Genomic DNA, 21,831 nt, shown 5'->3' on the forward strand with positions numbered 1-21,831 from the left:
CCACCAGTCACATCTTCCCTCTAACCCCTCAGCTACTCCATCCAACATGACTGTACAACCTCAGCCACAAAGGTCTAGGCATAACAACGCATTAACCACAGACTCTTTGCGCTATTCCACCTAGCCCCGACTCTTCACCCCCCCCGGGCAGGGCGGCTCCAGGCCACACGCACACCCCGACGCTCCACAGCACGCCACAAACAGCGTGCCTCAAAGAGGAGAGCGAGCTCTCGGCAAGCAGAACTAAACCAGGACAAAGACGTTGTCCGGCAAGAAGACCTGCGAGACCGTGACGGCGATGGGATGAGGTTCGACAGAACCCCAGAAGAAGAGTGAAACGTGTCAGCCCCTGACAAAGAAGTTACTCTCAAAACTGATTGGACGTAGGCACAACAAGCCTGCCTTCAAGACCTAACAATGTAAGGACGCAGGCAAGAAAGCCCAGACCGCAAAAATGGATGGCAAGAGACCAGAGCCGCTGACGCACCCGAGAATGACGCCGCAAAAAAGGACCTCCCGGAAACCTCCGAGACGCCAGACCGATCCACGCCGCACGCTTGTAACGCCAGAAAAAAGCGCCCTATTGGCGCTACGCCGACGAGCGCAAGCGTTCCAGACGCTAGGGATGATGCCCGACTCGCAAAACCTGAGGCGCGTGCCGCCCTCCATGGGCGCAAAGGCAACAGGGAGACCCGACAAACTACTACGACACAGAAGACAAACCACATAAGCTACCCAACAACAGAATCAGCCTGGAACCGCCCTGCCCGGCACACCCTGGCATCGTGCTGAAGACTAACCTGCTCCCTTTACCTGCCCGGACAGCGCTGTTCCCGGACATCCCTGGTCCCGGACATCCCTCTAACCTGCACTACACTTAAAACCCCCTTCCTACAACGGCCAACCTCGCACCCTGCCTCCCTCGACCCCTCTCCGGCACCAGAGCCTCAACTTAGCTTGCAGACGGCCGCGACTCCGAATCCATCCCGGACAAGGCACACCACGCTCGGCCCGCTGGACTACTCCTGTGTCGCCAGGTTCCTCTCCACCATCTGCAAAACCAAACCCACCAAACCCATCCATCAGCATAACACTCGTCACCACAGACCTTTCGCACAACAGGCGCTGCCTCAAACCCGCTATGCCATGCCGCTCACCTGCTCATCACCAGTTCCAGAGCTGGACACCGCAGCTCTCGTCGCTCCCAGCAACTAGGATACCAAGAGACACAGTATTACCTTTGCGCTTGCAAGAAGTCACCCGCCCCACGCTCCCTACTACCCAGCTCACCTCAAACGCTCATCCGCTTCCAAACGCAGCCCCCACAGAGCCTGCAAAAGCAGAGAGAAACACTGCAACTCGGTGGCCGTACAATACTTGGCTACCTACGAGACACCAACCCAAACCACAACCGCCTCACCTTCCGGGAACGCTTGTCAGCGGGCGGTGATATCCCTCCAAACGGCACCTGCAAAAGCACAATCAAAAAGGCACACGCTGAAATATTGCACAAAACCACAGCCTGCCCACACCGATCCCCTTCTCCCCCTCCTTAACCTTGACCAACTTGCCTGCCTGTCCTCCGTCAATTTGGGTTGGCACTGTGAAGCCGACGCACCACCTGTAAGACCCAAACAACAGGGGCTGCTTAGAACTCGACCGGCCACACGCACCTCCTGAAAAATAACCGCTCCTTCAGCCCACCGATCCCCGCTCACCTCGCCCAAGTCAGCTCCGGGGCCCAGACCTCACGTTGCTGATCGCTTGGAACCTTCACATGAAAAAAAAAAAAAAAAAAAACACACCACACCACGTCTCAGAAACACCATAAAGTAGTCAAAGAACCACCAGTCACATCTTCCCTCTAACCCCTCAGCTACTCCATCCAACATGACTGTACAACCTCAGCCACAAAGGTCTAGGCATAACAACGCATTAACCACAGACTCTTTGCGCTATTCCACCTAGCCCCGACTCTTCACCCCCCCCGGGCAGGGCGGCTCCAGGCCACACGCACACCCCGACGCTCCACAGCACGCCACAAACAGCGTGCCTCAAAGAGGAGAGCGAGCTCTCGGCAAGCAGAACTAAACCAGGACAAAGACGTTGTCCGGCAAGAAGACCTGCGAGACCGTGACGGCGATGGGATGAGGTTCGACAGAACCCCAGAAGAAGAGTGAAACGTGTCAGCCCCTGACAAAGAAGTTACTCTCAAAACTGATTGGACGTAGGCACAACAAGCCTGCCTTCAAGACCTAACAATGTAAGGACGCAGGCAAGAAAGCCCAGACCGCAAAAATGGATGGCAAGAGACCAGAGCCGCTGACGCACCCGAGAATGACGCCGCAAAAAAGGACCTCCCGGAAACCTCCGAGACGCCAGACCGATCCACGCCGCACGCTTGTAACGCCAGAAAAAAGCGCCCTATTGGCGCTACGCCGACGAGCGCAAGCGTTCCAGACGCTAGGGATGATGCCCGACTCGCAAAACCTGAGGCGCGTGCCGCCCTCCATGGGCGCAAAGGCAACAGGGAGACCCGACAAACTACTACGACACAGAAGACAAACCACATAAGCTACCCAACAACAGAATCAGCCTGGAACCGCCCTGCCCGGCACACCCTGGCATCGTGCTGAAGACTAACCTGCTCCCCTGACCTGCCCGGACAGCGCTGTTCCCGGACATCCCTGGTCCCGGACATCCCTCTAACCTGCACTACACTTAAAACCCCCTTCCTACAATGGCCAACCTCGCACCCTCCCTCCCTCGACCCCTCTCCGGCACCAGAGCCTCAACTTAGCTTGCAGACGGCCGCGACTCCGAATCCATCCCGGACAAGGCACACCACGCTCGGCCCGCTGGACTACTCCTGTGTCGCCAGGTTCCTCTCCACCATCTGCAAAACCAAACCCACCAAACCCATCCATCAGCATAACACTCGTCACCACAGACCTTTCGCACAACAGGCGCTGCCTCAAACCCGCTATGCCATGCCGCTCACCTGCTCATCACCAGTTCCAGAGCTGGACACCGCAGCTCTCGTCGCTCCCAGCAACTAGGATACCAAGAGACACAGTATTACCTTTGCGCTTGCAAGAAGTCACCCGCCCCACGCTCCCTACTACCCAGCTCACCTCAAACGCTCATCCGCTTCCAAACGCAGCCCCCACAGAGCCTGCAAAAGCAGAGAGAAACACTGCAACTCGGTGGCCGTACAATACTTGGCTACCTACGAGACACCAACCCAAACCACAACCGCCTCACCTTCCGGGAACGCTTGTCAGCGGGCGGTGATATCCCTCCAAACGGCACCTGCAAAAGCACAATCAAAAAGGCACACGCTGAAATATTGCACAAAACCACAGCCTGCCCACACCGATCCCCTTCTCCCCCTCCTTAACCTTGACCAACTTGCCTGCCTGTCCTCCGTCAATTTGGGTTGGCACTTTGAAGCCGACGCACCACCTGTAAGACCCAAACAACAGGGGCTGCTTAGAACTCGACCGGCCACACGCACCTCCTGAAAAATAACCGCTCCTTCAGCCCACCGATCCCCGCTCACCTCGCCCAAGTCAGCTCCGGGGCCCAGACCTCACGTTGCTGATCGCTTGGAACCTTCACATGAAAAAAAAAAAAAAAAAACACCACACCACGTCTCAGAAACACCATAAAGTAGTCAAAGAACCACCAGTCACATCTTCCCTCTAACCCCTCAGCTACTCCATCCAACATGACTGTACAACCTCAGCCACAAAGGTCTAGGCATAACAACGCATTAACCACAGACTCTTTGCGCTATTCCACCTAGCCCCGACTCTTCACCCCCCCCGGGCAGGGCGGCTCCAGGCCACACGCACACCCCGACGCTCCACAGCACGCCACAAACAGCGTGCCTCAAAGAGGAGAGCGAGCTCTCGGCAAGCAGAACTAAACCAGGACAAAGACGTTGTCCGGCAAGAAGACCTGCGAGACCGTGACGGCGATGGGATGAGGTTCGACAGAACCCCAGAAGAAGAGTGAAACGTGTCAGCCCCTGACAAAGAAGTTACTCTCAAAACTGATTGGACGTAGGCACAACAAGCCTGCCTTCAAGACCTAACAATGTAAGGACGCAGGCAAGAAAGCCCAGACCGCAAAAATGGATGGCAAGAGACCAGAGCCGCTGACGCACCCGAGAATGACGCCGCAAAAAAGGACCTCCCGGAAACCTCCGAGACGCCAGACCGATCCACGCCGCACGCTTGTAACGCCAGAAAAAAGCGCCCTATTGGCGCTACGCCGACGAGCGCAAGCGTTCCAGACGCTAGGGATGATGCCCGACTCGCAAAACCTGAGGCGCGTGCCGCCCTCCATGGGCGCAAAGGCAACAGGGAGACCCGACAAACTACTACGACACAGAAGACAAACCACATAAGCTACCCAACAACAGAATCAGCCTGGAACCGCCCTGCCCGGCACACCCTGGCATCGTGCTGAAGACTAACCTGCTCCCTTTACCTGCCCGGACAGCGCTGTTCCCGGACATCCCTGGTCCCGGACATCCCTCTAACCTGCACTACACTTAAAACCCCCTTCCTACAATGGCCAACCTCGCACCCTCCCTCCCTCGACCCCTCTCCGGCACCAGAGCCTCAACTTAGCTTGCAGACGGCCGCGACTCCGAATCCATCCCGGACAAGGCACACCACGCTCGGCCCGCTGGACTACTCCTGTGTCGCCAGGTTCCTCTCCACCATCTGCAAAACCAAACCCACCAAACCCATCCATCAGCATAACACTCGTCACCACAGACCTTTCGCACAACAGGCGCTGCCTCAAACCCGCTATGCCATGCCGCTCACCTGCTCATCACCAGTTCCAGAGCTGGACACCGCAGCTCTCGTCGCTCCCAGCAACTAGGATACCAAGAGACACAGTATTACCTTTGCGCTTGCAAGAAGTCACCCGCCCCACGCTCCCTACTACCCAGCTCACCTCAAGCCCTCCTCCGGCTCCAAAGGCAGCCCCCACAGAGCCTGCAACTCGGTGGCCATACAATACTTGGCTATGAGACCCCAATCCAGCCCGCTACCGCCTCACCTTCCGGGACCACTCATCAGCATGCGGCATTAACTGTCTAAATAGCACCTACAGAAACCCAAGCAAAAAGGCACATATGAGATACCGCCCGAAACACAGTCTGCCCGAACCAATGCCCATCTCCCCCTCCTTTACCTTGACAGCTCACCCGCCCCACCTCTGTCACTTCGGCTTGCCTCTCTCAGGCTTGCACACCACCTTTAAGACACAAATAACGGGGTTTGCTTATAACAGGACCAGCCACACAGCACCTGAAAAATAACCTGTACTTCAGCCTACCAATCCCCAGGCACCTTGCCTGTGTCAGCTCCAGGGCCCATATCCCACATCGTTCCTTGCTTGGAACCTTCACGTTAAACAAAAAAAACAAGTTAGAAACACCATAATGTAGTCAGATAGCCACCACTCACATCTTCCCTCTAATACGTCAGCTACTCAGTCCAAGATGACCGTACAGCCTTTGCCTCAACGGTCTAGGCACAGCAACACATTAGCCACAGACACTTATCGCTATTCCACCAACCCCCTCACTCTACAGCCCCCGGGCAGAGCAGCTCCGTGCCAAACACACACGCGCGCACACCGACGCTCCACAGCACGCTACAAACAACATCCCTCAAAGATGAGAGAGAACTCTCGGCAAGAAGAACTACATCCGGAACGAAGACACCATCGAGCAACACCACCTGCGGGATCGTGACGGCGATGTGAGGAGCCTCTACAGCAGTCCCAGTAAAGGAGTGGAACGTCACAACCCATAACACAAAGTTACTCTCAAAACTGAGAGGATGTAGGCGCAACGAGCCCGGCTTCAAGACCTAAGAAAATAAGGATGCAGGGAAGAAACCCCAGTCTGCAAAAACGGACAGCAAGACACCAGAGCTGCTCACGCAGCCAGAAATGATGCTGCAAAAGAGGACCATCGGAAACCTTGAAACACCAGACCAATCCACGCCATACGCTTTTAACACCAGAGAAGCGGCACCCGATCGGCACTACGCCGATGAGTACAGACGTTCGAGACGCTAGGGACGGTGCCAGAGGCACGTGCCGCCCTCCTTGGGCAGAAAGACAACATCAAGACCCAACTAAGGTATAAGACACAAGAGGCACACCGCACAAACTACACAACAACAGACACAGCCTGGAACTGCCCTGCCCGGCACACGCTGGCATCGTGCTGAAGACTAACCTGCTCCCTTGACCTGCCCAGAGGGCACTTTTCCCGGACAGACCTCTCCCCTGTGCTACCTTTAAAACCCCTTCCTGCAATGGCCAACCTTGTCTCCTTGCCCCCTTCCAAGTGCCAGCCCCTCAACTCAGCTGGCAAACAGCCAGGAGTCTGAATCCATCCTTGACGAAATACACATCAGCTAGCTGATATTTTCCCCACAGTCCCCAGGTTCCTCTTCATCATCTGCAAAAAATTCCCACACCGCCAGCAGTAAGCACCCCGGCAGCAGACGCCGACCTCTTCCACACCACCTTCATCCTCAGAAGCGCCGTGGCATTTCGCTCGCCCTCTCCGTGCCGATTCCAGAGACAAAGGCTGCGGCTGTCACTCCTTGTGGCACTAAGATGCTCAGACACACAAAATTACCATTGTGCTTGTGAAAAATCACCGGTCCCGTGCTCCTCCTCCCCACCACCCGGCTCGCCTCAAATGCTCATCTGATTCCAAAGGCAGCCTTCACGGAACCTGCCAAACTAAAGAGAAAAGCTTCGCCGAGTTGCAGCAGGATACTTCACTCTTGGGCACAAACAGGCCCGCAACCGCCTCGCCTTCTCAGACCGCTCAAAGTGCTGCTTCGCTCCTGTGATACTAAATGCATCATCTGCAAAAAAAAAAATATCAAAGCAAATAACACATGCTGAGATACTACCCAAAACAAGAGCCTGCCCACACCGATTCTGATCTCCCACTCCTTTACCTTGGCCAGTTTCCACCACTGCCTCTGCTGTTTTCAGGTTGCCACTTTGAGGTGTGGGTACTGCCTGTAAAACCCTAACCACAAGGCACATTTATAGCTTCACCCACAATAAGACACCCGAAAAGTAACTGCTACATCAGCCCGCTAGTCGTTGCTCACCGTGCCCGAGTCAACTTCGGTGCCCAGATCCCATGTGGCCTCACACCTTCAAACAAAGAAACACAAACCGCAACGTAGTCATATAGCTACCGGTCACATGTTCCCTCTAACGCCACACGCTGACCCACCTACTTACGGCGCTCACCTCGCTGTCGCCCTGCACGGCTCGTCCTTCTGCATCTGCGATAACAATAATATCAAACAAGTCACCCAGATGCAGAGCGATAGCTTAACCAATTCCAGTAGTCTAGTTCTCGTACAGCAATACCATCTAGAGCCCAAGTACACCCTGCCATTAAAAGAATACGTAACTCAAGTATTAAGCCCTACATATACGAGCCTTAACACCTTTGAGATTCCATTTGCTCAACTAGCAGCACTCTAGCATTCGAGCCGAGTCTCCCAGACAGCTCCGGTCATCCCCTTGGCACCCGCCAAATGCTACAGAAATTCTCATCCTCGCCTGCTGCCAATGGCCGCTCGCTCGGAAATAGGCTGTACCGTCTTTGCCAAAACAATCTAGGCATGTGAACATTAGCCATTGCTCTTCGTGCTAATCTTCCCCTGACTCTACCATCGCTATGCCCCCAGGCGAAGCTGCTTGAACCCGGACGCCTACACACGCGGACGGACACTGTGCACAAATACTGCAGATGACGTGACCCGGAGGTCTGAGAAAACTCTTGACAAAAAAAAAAAAAAAAAAAAAAAGAGTCCTGGCCCAGATATGCCAACAGGCTATAAGATCGATGGGGCCATGAGGAAGAACCTACGGCAGCCCCACAAAAGTCAAACACCATCGCCAGTGATCAAGATAAATAAAAAAGATCTGTCTGTAACTGGGATGACAGAGGCGTGAGAAGCCAGGCTTAAAGACCTAAGAATGTCAGGATGCAGGGACGAGTCCCAGAAAATGACTCTGGGAAAACAGACCGCTCTTGAGCGGCGATGCTGATGCCGTCTTAATCGCCATCGCAATAAATTACCATCCGTAAACTCCTGATACGCAAGATGCACATGACAGATCCATGTGATAAACTTCAATTCAAGAAAGGAAGGACTCAGTTATCATTATGCCAATGAGCTAAGGCTTATGAGACCGTGGGTATTGCAATGTGCCCACCAGACACAGAGAAGAATAGAGACGTTGAGACATAAGTAAGGTATGCTATGAGACACAAGACAGACTACAAAGAATACACAGTAACACAGACACAGGCTGGACCTGCCCTGCCCGGTAGACAGTAGTGTTTTACAGGAAGAACCCCGTGCCCTCTCTGCCCGTACGTGTGTAATCTAAAACCGCCTTCTCCACTACGCTGATTTTATAACCCCTGCCCGCCCCACCTGCGCTTCCCCTACCCAGCCAATCACCTGCACAAAAATAGCTTCAGCCCTCAACTTGCCTTTCAGAGGGCTGGGGGTCAGAAACCATCTTTTAAAACAGACCACATAGGCTACCTAGGATGTTGCTGCAATCACCCAGATCCTCTTCATCATCTGGAAACACAGAATGCCATGGCTCAGCGTCATGCCAGTCAACGCTGACCTCTTCCGCAACGATGCCTGCCTCAGAAGCACTTTGGCGTTCCGCTCGCTTCTAGTCTAACGCCATTGGCCAGCATCGCCCATGGCACCTAGAAAACTAGAAATACAAAACAGCCGTTGTGTCTGGAAGCAGTCACCTGCTCAAACAATTCTACACCTCAAAATAAACTGCTGCTACAGTTGATGTTCATCACCCACCTTGCCTGATGATCTTGGGCCAGACCTTCTGCTTTGCATGTAGTTTTGCGGGTCGCTTTACACCTTCAAAACAGAGCGCTAGCTCGTCACATGGGCGCCGACAGGAGCACGTTCCCTCTGTTGCTGCATGCCAACCTGCCTTCTCACAAGGCTCTGCTCGCCTCGTCCCTTCGGTGTCCAGCTCCCTACTGTGCATCTGCAGCAACAATAAAACAAAGTCGACCGGGTGCTGACAAATACCCTAGCAAACAGTGAACCTTCCCCATTCTGACTTCTTTGCTCTGCTAACCTTGTCGATTCATGCTTTATGCTCTGACCTGCCAGGCTGATGCAGCTCCATCAGTGAGTTAAAAAAAACCAAGACAGACAGTAACACCCATAAGAAGTAGACACTAACCTCTTCTTTCCCCTACCCCAATAGCCATGTGCCAGACTCATCCTTTCCCCCAGCTTCCTAACACGGCTCTGCCCGCCTTCTGTGCCACACCTCCGGGGCCAGCGTCCGTGTCAGGTGCCTGCTCATATAGTCGGTCCGTCTCCAATGACTCGGGAACCGTAACCTTCGATGCCAGCTCCACCTTGGGAAATTGTGGAGACACACGCAGATGTTATATACTGCTTCTCTAAAGAGAGAGCCCACCGTGCAAATCCCTTGGACCGACTTACGTACTCAGGCAACACAGAGAGCCCAAAAGCACAAATCCCAAAACGATTGACCTCAACCTCCATCGCGGTCCACAGCACCGTCTGCTCACCTTTGCTGTCGCTCCTCACTTGACTGTGCTGCTTAGCCCAGACCTGTTACTTAAAGTGCAAGATTAAGTCAAACCACCCACCGACACGCAAAAATTACGCTTACTGCCAGATAACCCAAATATAGGCAAAGACCGATGACAGGCCAAACACCAAAAGAGCTACAAGTAGCAAATGACCGTGGCTGGTGTAAAGACATACTCTTCCTTCATGGATAAATAACTCCTAGAGGACTCCATGAACTGCAGGATGGAGAACCCCTCGGTAGACGGCATGCTTGCCTAAGAGTGCCGACACGTATGGGACAGTACGCTGGGCTGCTGGAAGCTGCTTGCATACGCAATGCTACTACTAGATAACGCTGCACTAAAAAGCCTTAAGCTGAAACTGCATAGTAGTGACAGGAGACCTGACAGCAGACAGATGCTGAACATAACGATGATCACAGAATCTCATGGAGACAGGTGCCAAAAATATCACAGAGGCCCCTCAGACCCAAATGCTTCGTGAGCGATGCTTCTTACCAAAATATGAGCTCAACGAGGAAAAGCCAAAGGTGATGCGCAGCGAGCTATTCAGATCTCCGTACAGAAGCATGCGTTACTTCAGATGGCAGGATGGTTCTGCCGGGTCAGCCGGACCCAAGCACTGGGTTCTAACACCTGTCCAGTGGTGTCCGTAATATTTCTCACGGCCTGCCACGTAACAGACGTGTCCCCCATCTGGGACCGTGTTTCCCGTGTCCCGGCCCCTCCCCACCCCCGTGATGAAAATCAAACCGATCAAACAAGGACTCTACTTAATCACCTCAGCCTCTTAAAGAAGCTTCCTTCCTCTGCTGACAGTCAACACCGATAGCCTGCTGCTGTTCCTCAAGCGCGGCCTGGCCCTCCGATGCCTCTACTGCCAAAGGAACAGAAAATGATTATGCTCCTACAACACGCTCCATCCTCCTCTCGTTCTTCGAGAAATCAAAGGAAAGCTACCATCCCTGACCGCTACACAACAGGAGTCTGTGCAGGAGATGGCTGAGCCCAGCCCCATAAATGGAAAAAACTCTGCTATGACCCTGCTTTGCCTTGCGGCAACAGCACTCGCCATCGGGGTGCCCCAAACCCGTTCCTGACTCCCTGGGAAATTCAGATACGATTAGTTCAAAACACCTGGCAAATAAGATACAAGCTAAAAACACATGTACCCCACCTTAACCCAAAACCGGTCAGATAGCTGGCTTCCTCCCACACGAGACTCACATCTTCAACAAATACACAGAACAACGTGACACCAAACTTAAAATGCTTACCCTCTGATGCACTCTGAAAGCGACGAGCGCACCCACATAATATATACTCACGCTATTGACCCGCATACCGGACTTCCTCAGGGCCAGACCTGCAAAGACAGGAGGAATCCTGACGTTACCTCCCCAGATGCCCCCAGAGCTCCGCTCCGCTCCCCTCTCTGCTGCTCCCATCGTGGGAAAGTGCTGGTGAGGATAACTACAAAAGAAAAAACAAAAAAAAAAAGAGAGGAAAAAGAGCCACAGGGACCTGGATGTCAGAAGACAACCTGACCTTACCTGCAGGAATAAACAGAAATCCACAAAAAATTTCTAACCAGAACCCAGAAAATAAGGAAAACCTGGGAACCTCAAAAAACCTGAACATTGCACCACACAGCAACCGAGACTGCCCGATGGATGAAGCCGTAAGGACGATAGGTTCGCCACAAAAGCGTCTCAAGACCCTTGAGCCCGATTACCTACAAAGCCCCGTCGGGAATTACGACAACAGTCTGCCGATGGAAAAACCGCAACAGTGTGACACAGTGACTCAAAAACCTAAAATGGACACCTTACAGCTACAGAAACTGGTGCTAAAAACACTATAAACAAGAACATCGCTGTCATGACCAACACTAGAGCAAGCCTCATTGGACCCTTAAGGAAGAAGACAAAAAGAGAAAAATAGAAAAAGCTTGCGTGCCCAGGACTGTGATAAGACACACCCTTCCCTGGAGATTTTTAAGAGCACAAATACACATCCTCTTCTCCAAGAAATACAAGGGAAGACAGTGACGCAAGCCTGCACTGGAAATAAGTGCCTAGTCAATTCCTCTAAGTAACAATTTCTGTGACATCCCAATGGACGGAGAAGGGACGGACACAAAAATTAGCTCAGGGAATGAAGTAAGAGGCACAGAGAAGCAGAGACCTGAGAGTTCCGGAGGGTATGTTTTTATGTACCTTAATGTACCCAATGCAGGGCCAAACATCAGACAAGTCTCATCTCAGAAAGCATGTTCCTAAGCAGAAGCCCAGACGGCTTACGCTGCGTCTCTCATGACTTCCTCCTATCTCCCGTCAGCTGCGGAGAGACAAAACCAGAACGGACCTGATCAAAAACCAAATTAAACTGCACAACCCATCCGAAAAAAAATTGTGAAACTGCCTCCCTTACCCAACCGTCCCCTGGTCCCAAAACTTGGAGAAACCCCTTCTCTTCTCCTGAACCCGCAGGAAGCAAAAGCCACTCCTTCCCGACAGCTCCTGCCCTCTATTTGCACCCCTGAGCCTCCCATATCAGCCGCTCCTCTAGAGCTGCTCTTCCAAGCCGTGCCCTAAGTTCTGTGAGCTCCCCTTACCTTTTATCTTCCTGTAGACTCCAGGCTCTGCTACAAACCCACAAAATAAGTGAAATCCTCGTGCTTATGATCTATGAAGGGCCTACTACAATCCACAAAGGTTCTAGGAACAACGTGTTACTCTATCAGCAATTAAGAAAAATCATGGACCGTTCCATACCCTGAAAAACACTATGCCTTATGTCCCTGCTGCTTTCTTGAAAAATGTTAAAACTCTGTATACAGATGGATATAAGACGCCCACCTTAACCCCTGCTACATCATCTCACCATCAACCCTATTAAGAAAGGGTATCAAGAACTTGCATGGCAAAACTAGCGAAAAAAACAAGATTCTATCTTCAATAGAACCAGAAATTCCAAAAATATACAGCACACTTAAAATAAAAAAAGAAAACCCAAGTTCAGACTATTAATCCATCTTGCTGCTCCTAAACACCCAATACAATACTAAGAATCAAAAAAAAAAAAAAAAGGAAAAATCTGCACACAAGTGCATTTTTTACTATATATGCTGTTGAACCTCAACTAATCTCAAAGCCCTTACCTCAAACAAACACTTCTATTTCTCTCAATATCAAAACACACCTACTCAAATAACAAAAGCAAGTCAAAACCTGCAATTGACTAAAGAAACAGCAGAACACTAACACTGATGAAACCCAGAAGCAGAATGAGCTCCCTAAGGCGAGGCTGTGGCTCATATACCCTGGCCCCGCCCACCACCCTTCCCACATTCACCTGGGAAAGGGGAGGGACAAACCACCAGATGGCATAAAGGCTGCAGGAGGAGCAGCAGGGAGGATTCTCCTATGCTTTAGGTTTGCAATGTACAAAGGACTTAAACAGGGAAAGTGACCGTTACTAGAAATGAGAAGATCTGGTCTTTTACAGCAACAGCATCTATTGCATTGGCAACGTGACCAGGTAAGAAATTAAATATATTTTTTCTGGGGTGCAGATCGAATGAGATAGATGTTCTACTAAACCATGTAAGAAAGAAGCCTGTTAAACTCATTAGCGATGTTATTAACAAAAATGACACGCTTTACTTTCCCATGAAAAAAACACGATGCTATGGGGTTAGGCTTCATTACTAGTGAGACCATGTGCACTACTTAACTTCCACCAGAAGTACGTTCTGAATAGAACTGAATGACAAACTGTAATTAGATCCCATAAAAATCCTTTCTCCAAAATTCCTCTGCTCGCAAAATAAATTATTTACTGTAAATGACCAACGGTTCAGTCACCTCAACAGTCCCTCTGACAGACTCCTTTAATAAGACTAGATGAGTCCTAAGAAATGAAAAACACAAAAACCCCATAGAAATACAAAAAACATCTCAGAGGCTGTACGAGGCAGCTGAATGAACGCCTAAGAAGCTAGAACAAATATAAATTGCAAAACACAACAAAAAAACCCATGGGAAATCTGTCGATAAAAAGAGAGGAAAGACTATTGCCTTCTCTGAAAAACTCAAGAAGAGATCAGAACCGACAGCAGATGTCTTTGGGTACCAGCCACCAAATAGAAACGTACTGTGAGAAGAAAAACCAAAGGGAGTGCTGCGGAGCACAAAGATGGCTTTAGAAAAGGTTCAACATAACGAGAGACATCGTCGCAGGGATCGGAAAGGCCCTGAGGGGGCCAGAGAAACCAAAGAAGTCTCGAGGATGCAATGAACTCTAAAGGGAGTCGAACGAAGGACGGATGTCCTCGGGGACCGAATGGAGGCATGCCAAACGAGTGAGAGGACCAAAGGACTGACTGGGGTAACGGAGGTGGACTCGGGAAGGGCTCGGAGGGGAAAAGAGGTGCACAAAGCACCCTGCTGAGCTAAAACGGGGCTCTAGGGCGTAGGGGGTGTCTTGCGAGAGCTCAGCAACAGAAGCTGAGAAGTCCCGAGGGGGCCTGAGACACCAAAGAATCCTCAGAAGTATCAATGAGGAACTCTGAGGGGGATTTCAACAAAGTACAGATGTTGTCAGGGGATCAGGGGCTAAACAAAGGCATCCTAAATGGCAAAGAAGAAGATAAGAGACCTCTAAAGTGCACCAAAACAAAAAAAATTGCGCTGGAGCTAAAGTGCTACGAGACTGCTGTGGAGTATGAGAAAGGACTCGGAAGGCATCATTATATAGAGTAGAGGAATTACGAGGGGGCAGGGTAAGAAAAAATGGCTTAAGACACACTGACAGCCTCAGAATCTCAGGAGAACGTCTCGGCAAACTCCACGTGACTAAGCGAGAGAGGAACCGGAGGAAGACACCATCAACGGCAGAGAGACGAAAGAGCGCTGCATAGCAAAGAAAGATGGGAGGCTCTGACTGAACGAGAGAGATGGGAAGGGAGATATGGTGCTACAGGGTGCCGTAGAGAATGACGAACATCTCGGGAGGCGTCGTGACTCTGGGGAGAAGGGCGTTGAGGGGGGCTGACAGATGAGAGGCGGCTTGGGACGACAAGGAGGAACTTGGGTGATTGTCCGAGTGGACTACCGATGGCCTCAGGTGCCCGGAGACTGAACACAGAAATCCTAGATAGTGTTAGAGGAACGAATGACTGCTGCACGACTCAAAGCGCTACAAGGAAGAGGTGGAGAACAAGGAAAGGTCTCTGGAGGCATCGTGCGCAGGAGAAAAACAATGTCTCGAGGGAGCAGAGAAACAGAAAAAGGACTGGGGACACAACAATTAAATCTGGAGAGGATCTGAACCAACTAAACTCATCATCAGACAGCCAGGGAATGAATAGAGGCACAGCTAGAGGGAGAAAGGCCAGGATAACCGGGCCGGTCACAGGTACAGACTCAGGAAGTCTTCTGAGGGAACGAGAGGGGCGCAAGGTCCGCTACAAAGCTAAAGGCACGCTAAGGGCGACCTCAAAGGCATATACAGGCATCGTGACGCCATTAGACAGGTCTTGAATGGGCCGGAGAGACTGAAGAAGGCTCAGGACACGAGGAAGATGTCTGGAGAGGTTGGGAACTTCAGCTAGAAAATCAGGTGAAAACACCGACTTAAAAAAAACCAAACAAACACCTAAAAACCTAAGCCAAAAATGGGAAGATACTTTTTAAAAAGCATCTGTAGTTTTAAAATAACTTCATGCTGACATCAGATTGTGCAAAGTGAAAAAAAACTCATTCGTTTTGCTCTAACAAAAGACAAATCTCCCGGATAGTTTCCCTTTAGCCCATTGTATCTGTAGAGACAATTTCAAAACTAACAGATGTAAAGGCAAGAGAGAAAAACTTAGAGCATCTGCACAACATACTCTCTACAAACAGCTGCTGGGGGGAAATTAAAATATAAAAGTAATAAAAAAAGGAAGGTTCCATCCAAAATCTCAGATCTCCTCAGGGAGGCCAGGGACCAAATGGAGGCACCCTAGATGGCACACAGGACGATAAGAGCGCTCGGAGGCACAAACAAACACGATTAAATATGGCATCAGAAAAGGTTCTCGGGGAGCGAGAAGGGCACAAAGAGCGCTACAGAGCGAAAAAACGGCTGTGGGGCACGAGGACTGCGTCGGTGGGCACAATGATGGCAGAAGGGGGGTGTCGACAGTGAAAGAGAGACAGAAAAAGGCTCTGTGTTGCAATGCAAAATGCAAGAGGGTGTCCTAACAACGTACTAACGTATGTCCTCAGGGAATGAGCGACTGAACAGAGACATCCTAGATGGCAAAGAATAAGGTAAGAGAGCTCTGGGGCTCAGACAAAGCCTGAGCAAGGGTTCTGTCTGAATGGGAGAGATACAAATAGCGCTACAGAGCTCAAAGGGTGCTGTGGGTCTCGGGTGGACATCATGACAGGAACGGAATGGCTCCGTGAGATGGGGGAACGCGGACGTAGAGACAAATGAAGATTCGCCGGGGTGATGAAGTACGCGGGAGAGGATCCGAAGGGAGCACGGATATCCTCAAGAGACCAGGGACCGAACGGAGACATCCGACGTGGCGGAGGAGAAGTTAAGAGTGCTCTGGGGCAAAATGAAAGCCTATGGAGGAGTTATCTCTGAGTAAAGCAAAACGTTTAAAAGCGACGGTGATTAAAGAAATAAAAAAAAAAATAATAGAGACGGTGAACTAAAACAGAGAGATAGAAATAAAATTTGAAAAGTGAGGGCATTAAGAAAAGACAAGAAATAATTACAACATAAAGACAACGAAACACACACAGTGAATGGGATAAAAGACGATAAAATTTTAAACGCGATGGCGATTAACGAAATAAAACGATGGCAAAGAAACAAAAAAAGAAATAACTAAAAAAAGAAAGCAGAGAGGAAAAAAAGGAGTCATAGAAAGAATATTTAAAAAGCAAAGGGAAGTAGGGAAATAAAGGAGAAAAAAAACAATAGGGAGAGGGACATAAAACGGAGATGATGAAAGTATATCTAAAAAGCGAAGAAACTAAGGAAAGGTAGGAAATAATAAATGAAGATGCTGAAATAAGGACACTAAATGGGATAAAAGAAGACAGACAAGTATAAAAGCAACGCTGATTAAGGAAAAAATTATTCATAAGCTAGAGCAAACTGAAACACAAATGTAGACAGAAAATATAAAAGGCAAGGCTACTAAGAAAACACAAGATGTAAAAAAAAAAAAAGGCGAAATAAACACAAGGAATAGGATCAAAGCAGAAAAACAGTTAACAGTACAGAAATTGAAAAAGTAAGGGAAAAATAAATAAATAGAGACAGGAAACTCCATCGGACACAAAGAAAGAAAATGTAGAAAGCAAGGGCACTTAGACAAGAGAAGAAATAATTAGAAGAACAGTTTAAGAATTCAAGGTAAAGACAATAGAAGAGTAGTAATACCAGTAGTAATAATAATAATAATTAACCAATAATAGTATACCAAGCAAGCGATTCACATGGAAAAGAGAATATATATAGTGACAGCACTCAGGAACAACGAGAAAGGAGAGCTAAAACCTAAGAGCAGCAAACGAGATAAAAGTAGAACATTTTGAAAGCCAAAGGTTTAAGAGAAGGAAGAACTAAGAAAATACCGATGGTGAACTACAACACAGGCATAACGGGCAATTTTAAAAAGGGTCCGCACGAAGGGAAGACAAGAAACCATTACAAAATAAAGACGGTGAAGGGTATAATAGTAGGCGTAGGAAGAAAACCTTAAAAGCGGGGAGCATTAGGGAAATGAAGGGGGGAAACTAAAAACTAGGGACAGCACACTAAAAGCGGAGAAAGAACATTTCAGAAGGGAGGAGCCTAAGGAAAGAGAAGAACTAACTGAAAACTAAAGACAGGGAACGGGATAAAAGCAAAAAAAACTTCAAGTGTGACGGGAATTAGGGCAACAAAGAGAAAAAAATGAAAAACAGGGACAGTGAACTAAAAGAGAGACGTAGGAAGAAAACTGACAAAGCAAAGGTACTAATAGAGACAAGGAAGAATTAAAAAATGGAAACGGCAGACGGAATACAAGTCGACAGAAGCTTTTGTCGTGGTTTAACCCCAGCCAGCAGCCAAGCACCACACAGCCGCTACGCGGGAGAAAATTGCAAGGGTCGAAGTCAGAAAACTCGGGGGTTAAGGTAAGAACAGTTTAACAATTGAAGGAAAAGACAACAGAATAGTAGTAACACTAGTAGGAGCAGTAGTAGTAGTAATAAACCAATAAGAGTATACAAAGCAAGCGCTTCACTAGACAGGGGCTCACCACTCGCCGACCGATGCCAAGCACATCCCCGAGCTGCCATCGCTGACTCCTGGCCAACGCCCCCCCAGTTTCCATACCGAGCGTGACGTCCCACGGTAGGGAATAGCGCTGCGGCCGGTCTGGGGCAGCTGAGCTGCCTGTGGCGCCTCCCAGCTTCTTGCGCACCGGGCAGAGCACGGGAAGCTGAAAGGTCCTTGAGTGGTGTCAGCGCTACTTAGCGACAAACAAAACGTCAGCGCGTTACCAACATGATGCTCATCCGAAATCCAAAAGGCAGCACTGTGCCAGCTACTAGGAAGAACCTTAACTCTCTGCCAGCCGAAAGCAGGACGCTTTGAACAGCAAGGGCGACTGAAAAAATAAGGAAAAAACTTAATAAATAGCGACAGGGAGCTCCATCGGAGAAGGAAAATTTAGAAAGCCAGGGCACTAAGGGAAGAGAAGAAACAATTAAACCCAGCTAAACCCCAAGGGGAAAAGTCAACCTAGAACATGGAAAAAGCCACAGGGATTAGGGAAATAAATGGGAAAATTAAAAAAACAGGACAGCGAACGAAAGGGACGGCAAAGGAAAATTCAGAAAACAAGGGCCCTAAGGAAAGACAAGAAAGAATTAAAACAGAAATACAGGGAAATAAAGGCAGCAAAGAGGACAAAAGGAGATGGGAAAGTGTTTAGAGGAAGCAGCGATTAAGAACATCGGGAAGCGATTTAAAAATCACATTGGTGAACTAATACGGGGACAGAAAATTATAGAAAATTATTTTTTAATAATTTATATAATACAGCAGATACAAGTTTGTATTTTGAAATCCTTTTTTATATATATGTTAATTTTATGTATATTAATATTATTTTATATATATATAATATATATTTTTAATATAATAGATATAGAAATTTTTTATCGATCTATCTATATAAAGGCGAGAGATTTTTCTCTAGTGCAATGCAAAACGTCTCACCCCTTCCTTACGGCACGGCTGCAGGGAGACGACCCTGCGAGGCTGCAGGACGAGGGCATACCGCAATCAGAATCTACGCTTACAGGTCCGCCGCAACAGCCACGGCCCTCGCAGCTGCTGCTGCACATCTTGCTGGCTCGGTCAACAAAGCTGGAAGCGAAGCGTAACGCTTTCGAGGGGAAAAGGAAAAGCAAAGGACAAATCGCAGCAATTCGCTTCATACTAAAAAAGCTGTGCGTGTGTTTATAAACATCCAATAAAAATACTTCTGCTGGAGAAGGACTGGATTTTCCTTTGGCGTTAATTTAACTTGCACAGCTGTGAATCGATACCAGTAGATTATCTGTCTCCAAGATATGCAGTTATCATTTGACCAGGGGTTTTTTGCGCCTTACGTCATTAGGAGCGACATCTGGCCAGCCGCGCCGCCCAAGAGAGATGCTGCTGAACTGCCAGGGAAATGCACCCTTGAAAGCCAGACAGAAAGTACTTCAGAGCACTCCGTCAAAAGAGCGGGGGGGAAAACACCCCGTAACGTTCAGTTGCCTCTCCTGGTCAACGTTCAGAACGAATACCTAACTGCTTAAACACACCTAAGCAATTGTACGCCACAGCTAGTTGGCAGTTACAGCTGAAACAACGCAAGGCAGTTTGTAGATCCAATTTTAACTTTTTTTTCCTAAAGTTACATCTAGGAGAGAAAAATCCGTGACAGAAGAGATCCCCCATACGGTTTTACTTTGGGGGCAGAATCCAATCCCCGGGGCTGCAACGCGTAAGGCTACCAAAAAGGACTGGCAGATTTGCTAACGCTTTTGGCTGCGCCGAAGCACGCAGAGGAACGCGTGTTGATGACATCTCGGCTGTTGCAACTGAGAACCAGCGATGCCATCAACTTCTGGAAGACGTGCTGTGCTCGGGTCTTTGGAAGCAAACGGACTTTTTTTTTTTTTTTAAGAGAGTGGAAAGTCTTGCTGCTGCTGACTTCCACTGCCAAGCGCATCATCTCTGAAGATCCCCACTCTGATGGGGAGTTCATAAAACACAACTTCTTTGAATGGGAAAGACTTCCATTCTGAAAATCTCCTCCAATTGAGGAGACCCTCAAGCCCGGCGACCTCCAAAGCCCCTTAGGGAATTACAGCGGCAGTCTGACGATGGAGAAACCGCAATGGCATGACACGGTGACTCAGAGATCTGAAACGGACACCTTACGGCTACAGAAACCGGTGCTAAAAACACTATACCCAAGAACATCATTGTCATGACTGACACTAGAGCAAGCCTCCTTGGGCGCTCAAGGAAAAGGGCAAAAAGAGAATAATAGAAAAATCTTGCGTGTCCAGGACTGCGATAAAAGACGTGGTGCTCCGTGGAGATTTTTAAAAGCACAAATAATACACATCCTCTTCTCCAGAAGAGGGGAAGGAAAGGGAAGACGGCGACACAAGCCTGCGCTGGAAATAAGTGCCCAGTCAATGCCTCTAAGTAACAGTTTCTGTGATGTCCTGATGGATGGTGAAGGGACAGATGCAAAAATTAGCTCGGGGAATGAAGTGAGAAAGAGGCACGGAGGAGCGGACACCCGAGAGTTCCAGAGGGTATCTTTTTTTGTACCTGTGGGAATAAATGAGAGGCTGTTTTACTTTGACAAGATGCAGCTGTGCCCTTGAGGCTTGTTACAAACAAGTTTGTGAAACTTAGAGGCAGAAAAATAAGGATGAGATTGGATACATCCCTGAAAGAGGAATTCGTGTGCACCAGCTTGAAGAACCAATAAGTAACGCTGAAGAGACGTGCGGACGCAAGACAGTAGCCAATAAAATGGGTTTTGCTTGCTCGTGAATGCTAGATCATATTATAAAAGGGATAGATTGTAAAAATAAAGTGTCATCGTCATCTTCACTTGTCTTCGCCTCAACTCATATGCAGAGTCCGTGTTTAATTGCCACATGTACCTTAATGTACCCCATGGTTTACGAGACGAGACTTGTCTGACGTTCGCCCCTGCATGTTGTGAGGTGGAGGCCTGGACAGTTTACGCCGCATCCCTCGTAACTCCGTCATATCTCCCGTCGGCCATGGAGAGACAAAAACAGAACAGACCTCGGCAAAACCCAAATAAAACTGCAAAACCCATCTGAGAAAGGCTCATGAACCTGCCTCCCTTTCCCAACCATCCCCCGCTCCCAAAACTTGCGAAACACCTTCTCTTCTCCTGACGTGGCAGGGAAGGAAGCCCACTCCTTCCCGACAGTTTCTGCCCTGTATTTGCACCCCTGAACCCCCTGTGTCGGCCACTCCTCGGGAGCTGCTCTTCCAAGCTGCACCCCATGTTCTGTGAGCCCGGCTTATCTTTCATCTTCCCACAGACTCCAGGCTCTGGAACAGACCCACAAAATCAGTGAAGTCCTGAAGCTTATAATCTAGAAGGGGCCTATTGCAATCCGCAGAGGTTCCAGGGACAACGTGGTACTCTGTCGGCGATCGAGAAAGACGATGAACGGTTCCGTAACCTGAAAGACACTACACTTTATGACCCTGCTGCTTTCTTGAAAAATGCTAAAACTCCACATACAGATGCATACAAGATGACCACCTTAACCCCTGCTAGATCATCTCACCATCACTCCTATTAAGAGATGGTGTCAACAACTTGCATGGAAAAACTGGTGAGAAAAACAAGGTTCTATCTTCAACAAAATCAGGAATTCCAGAAAAATATAATGCACTTAGAATTAAAAAAAAAAAAAAAAAACACAACAAACAAAACAAGACTATTGAACCATCTTGCCACCCCTGAACACCCAATCAAAATTACTGACCTGAAAAAAAAAAAAAAAAAAAAAAAAAAA

General features: G+C 49.2%; 1 protein-coding gene and 1 long non-coding RNA gene across 3 annotated transcripts in view; both read right to left on the reverse strand.

Moving 5' to 3' along the window:
* Positions 1-7,168: 7,168 nt before the first annotated feature.
* Positions 7,169-8,757, reverse strand: LOC309598352. Its single transcript, XR_014230033.1, has 3 exons — positions 8,631-8,757; positions 7,315-7,349; positions 7,169-7,215 (listed from the first exon to the last, which is right to left on the reverse strand). It is a non-coding gene; the product is annotated as an uncharacterized lncRNA (long non-coding RNA).
* Positions 8,758-10,481: 1,724 nt separating this feature from the next.
* LOC309598473 (uncharacterized protein) overlaps positions 10,482-21,831 on the reverse strand; it is a 30,333-nt gene continuing 18,983 nt past the window's right edge. The window contains exon 5 of one of the 2 annotated variants that reach the window (XR_014230061.1): positions 10,482-11,060. The gene's annotated coding sequence lies outside the window, so the exon portion shown is untranslated. Of the gene's footprint in view, positions 11,061-21,344; positions 21,493-21,831 lie in introns of those variants that run through there. The other variant, XR_014230062.1, reaches the window with a different exon arrangement.

Source organism: Platalea leucorodia (assembly GCF_965183815.1).
Source record: "Platalea leucorodia genome assembly, chromosome: 17".
Lineage (NCBI taxonomy): Eukaryota > Metazoa > Chordata > Aves > Pelecaniformes > Threskiornithidae > Platalea > Platalea leucorodia.